Raw genomic sequence first — 6,000 nt, forward strand, 5'->3', positions numbered from 1 at the left:
CATGTAACTGAATAATTTTTGGCCATAAAACAGAATGAAGTGGTGACATGCTCCGACATGGATGACACTTAAGAACATAATGATACCTAAAATAAGTCAGACACAAAAGGCCATGTGTTGTATAACTTCATTTATATAAAAAAATCTAGCAGAAGCAGAAAGCAAATAGTTGTCAGGGTTGGGGAGGGGAGAATGGAGAGTGACTAACAAAGAGCTTGAGGGTTCTTTTGTGGGTGATGATGTTCTGGAATTAGATAGGGTTGATAGTGGCACAGTTTTGTGAAAACGCTAAAAATCAATGAATAGTACATTTTAAAATGATGAATTTTAGGTGTGTGAATTATGAATTAACAATGGAAAATATGTGGAAAAGTTAATGATAATAACTGCCATTATTAGAATACTTGTATTCCAGATAATTGTGCTGAAGACTTTACATCCATTATGAACTTTTACCCATGAGCAAACCTGTAAGGAAAATCCTAATGTTATCTTTATTGTACAGAGGAGAAAATTGTTAGGAAGATTAAATAACTTGTCCAAGGACCACAGAGCTAAGCAGTCTTGGAAGTGGGAATATTGAGAATAGAAGCTGGGAGTGGATTCTGGTCCCTGAGCTGGGGTGTTGGACATGCTGACATTCTACAGCCAGAAAGATGTGATTTTGTTGTCGTTGTACTCATTGGTATATGTGCTGGTATTTTGCCTCAAGTTTTCTTGAAAGAATAATTACGTGAATTACTTTATGGCTTATGAGAATAGTAAATATTCATAGATTGGTTGACAACTAACTACAAACAGCATAGAGTAGCTCAGTATATTTGGACAATATTTGTGAGGCAAATGGAAATCAATTTTAAAAATCTCAAAGATTTTTATGGAAAGTAGTGTCTTTCTTTGTAACTAGAGGGTAATAATCAGATGACCTCATGTTCCAGGTCTAATTACTCTGTAACTGTAGGAACCATGTACCTTAGGGCAACAGATATACTACCCTGCTTTCCTTTACATCCTCAGTTTCAGAAAAGGAGCCTGGGTCCAAGGTTCTTTCTGTGATTCTCTAATAACTTTTTCATGTTCTGCAGGGAGTCCAGGAGTTTTGCCCAATGCATTGGTTTCTTTCCTGTATAAACCAGGGAAAGTGCCTACAAGGAGCTCAGACCTATGAGTCTGCTCCTTGGTTGCTGTGAGCAAAGAGAAATCAGTGCTCTGGGACCCATAAGATGAGTGTCATTCTACACTCTTTTCTTTCTCTAAATGCAATGGTAACTGGAGTTCTGATGAGGTGGGAACTTCAATGTTGGATGTATATGAGAAAGACACTATTGAAATGCAAAGATTGAAAGTTATAGGCAAAAGGAATTCAGAGTTATTTGCATAAGGAGTTCAGGGTTTTCGGGATTTGATGAATCAAAAGTCCATCACCTTCTTCCCTCAAGTTTAAGACTTCAGAATGTGATTGGGTAAAAATAAATAAATAAATATGACAGAATTTCCAGTGCCAATGAAGGCAATAAGGAACCTATAATAAAAGCATTATGAGACTAGAAGACTGTGGGGTGGGCCATTTTGTGCTTAAGATCAGGTATGGCGCACCTCCTTTTATTGCTCTGGTCCCTTCCACTCTCTCTGTGTGCCTGTTCCTCAGTCTCTGTGGGTTCTAGCCCTATGGTGCATACCTGTGACCTTCATTTCAGCACTGTCCTTGGACTACTGAAGCCTGTCTGCCCACATTACTAGCAGAAATCTGGAAATGTCTGGGTACATCCCCTGGCGTGGCCCTTGGCCAGTGAGTACACAAATGCTAAAAGCCCAGCTCCTTAACCTTGAGTCTGGGTAAACTATGGGGTGTAACTTCTACTCCAGAGTTCCCTGTAGCATCAGGCTGAGATGGGGTTCTGCCTGAAACAACACCTTGCTCGGCTTCTTCTGCTTCCCCACTCTAATCTTAGAGTTTTCTTTTCCCCATACTTTCTTAATAAGTACCACTTGCACACAAATCATCACCTCGTGGTTGCTCTGGCTTCATGAGATGGCAGAGTGGAAACTGTTCCATCATAGTTTGTGGAACATTCATACAATCTGAGGAAAAGATGTGATTGAATCGAAATAGATTTGATGTTGTGAACCCAGGTCAATTTTTTTTCAGGCCCATTTGCTTTTTTAGCTGAGAAAATTGCCCACTGGTGCTGGTAAAATATTTAAAAAAAAAAAAAAAAGTCACTGTAGCTTCAGCAGTGCTTCATACTAATGGCTGAGAGAACAGAATGAAAGCTCACATTGCTTTGGACACAATAGCGGATCACATAAAGGTGACAGTAGCTGCAGCCAGGGAGACAGGACAATTTTTCTTAACTAGGATTCTTGACTAGTTTTATCTATAATGCCGAGGTGTCTAGTACTTAGAGGTAGCAGCAGTGGCATAATAGATCCTCCCAGCTCAGATGACCCAACTTTCTGCCATGTTACCAAGTCCTCCAGCTTCAAGGAGAGAAGCATGAGGATGCTAAGGTTTCTTGGACATATTGGTGAATGGAGACCTTAGTAAGAAGTATTGGATTTCCCATGAATGTGAACAGCAAATAGCAAAATAGGGCAACACAGTAACCAATCAAGTAACTGCAAATCCATACCTTGCTTGCCTCCTTGAATCGATCTACGTTTTTTCTTTATCTATTTGCCTCTTCAGCGGGTCTGTTCACTGTCATTTCTAATCTGGATCAGTGTACCCGCCTTTACTACTCTCCCTATATTTATCTTTGCTTCCTTCCAATCCATTCTCCGTACTGTAAATATAATCAATCCTCTGCTTATAATAATCTTCAAACCTTCCTATGGCTTAAGACTCCCCCATGTCTCCCCATTATTTCCGGCATAAAGTCTAATCTCCTGAGCATGGATGTGAAGCTCTTTCCAGATCTGACCTGTGGACACTCTCAGGCTCATGTCCCATCCTCCTCTCCCGTGATTTTATGCCCCATCCATCCTTCACACACACCTCTCTCTACTCTGTCTCACCCTCCCTGCAGGTGTAATTTGGACAGTTCCCTGTGCCTACCTATGCTCCAGTTTCTGCCACACTGTATAGTTTATACCTGTTCATATCTTCCTGCCCTCTTGCTTCAATACATGGGACCTGGAATCTACCTACACTCTCTAGCGAGCACCTTGAGGATTTCTCTCCACTTTTTGAGTGTACACTGTTGTTGGTGTTGACATTCATTTCTCAAGAAAGGTGAGAGAAGACAAGTTTGACATGAGGGTTTCTCCTAACTCAGACTGCTCAGAAAGGTTTTCAAGATCAGATAAGCTGCTTGCTTTTGTGATAGCTACCTATACATTCAAAGGCAGAACATTCTAATTGAGGGCAAGGAAGAATCACACTTCTCCCATGCCACAACTTCTCTCTAGCGACCACAGGTATCTACCTCTAGACTAGAAGGGCTGTAACAATGCCTAGACTCAAAATGGACTCTTTTATTTCCTGCCCCAGCTTTCCTTGAAAACTCTTCTCGATTTCTTGGATGCTTACTCAGTTTCCATTACCTTTTGTGGTTTTTCTTGATGATGATTATGGGTTATGATGATAGTGATTTGCCTGCAGCTAGCGAGGCTCACACAAAAACAGAAAAATCCATGCAGTTTAATCTCCAGAAAATGTCTGCCTTTCTTCTTTCCTTTCTCCAGCCCCTTTCTGCAGTATTGATCCTACCTTTATCCCCTTCACAAAGCCTTGAAATAACCTGGCTCCCTTCATTCCTGGCCTGGCTTTGTGGTGGGATTTATGATGAACTCCGCTTTAGAGACTTTAAACAGTCTATAATCCCAGCCAGGCTCAAGCTCACCCAGTCCTGAAAGCCTGCTAAGTGAAGCATGACAAACACACTCTCATTTAGTGGTGACAGGTGACAGCTGGGACGATGATGTATCTATCCCATCAGCAGAAGCAGGACATTTATTTAGTAATACCCTTCATCTTCTTTCTCCTCTCAGGTTCACAATCCAACATCTAAATATCCTGCTTCTCTGAGACAATTATTAGAGCAGCTGAACTTCGATCTCACCATTTCCAGAATCACCTACATAAAAGCATCATCAGGCATGGATGTGACAAAGCCAGAAATGTGAGTTGGTGTCATTTGTTTCCCTCCTGGAGAGTGAGGCAGCATGACTGAGGCAAGGCCCAGGGGAGCCCATTATCCCAGCCTGAAATGACACACAAAACAGCATCCCGAGCCTTCCAAGTTCATTATGAAAGAGATGAAAAATAGCATCTTTAGAATTATCATTTTTTAAATTGGCCTAATGAAATCATGTATGCTCCCCTCCCCTATGAGTTGGCTTGTTAATGATTCCTGCTTGCATTTGCCCTTGAAAATTGAAAAGACCTGCTATTGAATATAGAAAGAAACCCTCCAAAAGTTAAATCAGAATACTCTGGTTCCTCTTTGCCTAGCAGTTATGTATTGGTGTCTCTTTGTGGCTTTAGTTTGCATTTCCCTGATGACTGAAGATATTGAGCATCTCTTTATGTGCGTACTTGTCATTTGCATATCTTCTTCAGTGAAGCCTCTATTCAAATGTTTGCCCATATTGTATTAGGTTGGGTGCCTTCTTATTGATTTATAAGAGTTGTTTTGTACATCCCAGATACTTTCTCTTTCTGTGGCTTGCCTTTTGTTTTCATAATATCTTTTAAAGAGCTTTGTTTTTAAAAAAATGCAGTCCAATTTACCCAGCTTTTTTCTTATGGTTCATCCTTTTTATGATACAAGCAATTAAGCTTACCCAATGGTCACAAATATTTTTCCTGTTTTATTTTAGAAGTTTTATAGTTTTATGCTTTACACTTATGATAATGAATAATGTTGATGTTTTTGTATATAGTATCAAGTAATTATCAAGACCATTTTTTCCCATTTCAAATGAATTTCCAGCTGATCCAGCACCATTCATTGCAGAGATTTTCCTTTGCCTACTCTATCCCCTTAGCAATATTGTTATGAACTAATTGACTGTATATGTATGCTTTCTATTCTGTTTCATTAACCTACATGTTTAACTTTTCACTAATGCCAATTAGTATTGATCGCTGAAGTTTGAAGTGTTAGCCAGGCCAAATTTGGAGCCTTTGACATCATGATCACTTCGCAACATCTGTTGTGTATAATAGGTTCTATTATTCTCATTCTCTTTTCTAACTCTATTGGATCTTATGCCAGCATACCATTCTGGGGAGGATCTGTGATCTCTTTGCTTCAAATATTAAAATTTACCTCTCCAGTATTTCATTCCCTGAGAGCCCTGCTATGTACAAGGGGTAAGATTGACTGTGATGATACCTGATAATGTTTATCCCTTTCTGTTGATATATTTAGACTTTTCAATTTAGGATCTTTTAAAGGCAATACCTCAATGCAAAGATTGGTTTTCAGGGTGGTAACTTCAGACACCATAAGCAGTTTTCTACAATGAGGGGCACATTTTGAGATCATGTATACCCTGTGGCATCCCTTAAACCATTGTTCCACAAATGATGGTAATTGTACCATTAGTGATTTAAGAGAGGCATTTAGATCACATCCATACATTGTGTTTAAATATTCATAATTGTACATGTTTTTAATGATGTACTAAAAATGCAGCAATCAAACATATAGTTTCACAGACATTATTGATTATCAAAGTGTAATACATTCAAGAAAAGACTGAATCCATTTAAAGAAAAGTATAGATTAGATGATTATATATATATACACACACACACACACACACACACACACACACACCAAAATGATATGAGTGTAATTTGCAAAAGGCTGAAGTTTAAGTGGTACAACCTGGTAGATAAGCAAGCAAGAATAAGGATAAGTCTCCAGCTTCCCTTTTCTGGGGGACACAAAAATGCTATTGGCACTCCTTGTGCATTCCCTTTATCTGGCTAGTTCCCTCATTCCCCAGTTGCTGAGCACATAGGCTGCTAACAGCTCACTGCTGCCT

Source organism: Trachypithecus francoisi, unplaced genomic scaffold (genome assembly GCF_009764315.1).
Source record: "Trachypithecus francoisi isolate TF-2019V2 unplaced genomic scaffold, Tfra_2.0 Lachesis_group21, whole genome shotgun sequence".
NCBI lineage: Eukaryota > Metazoa > Chordata > Mammalia > Primates > Cercopithecidae > Trachypithecus > Trachypithecus francoisi.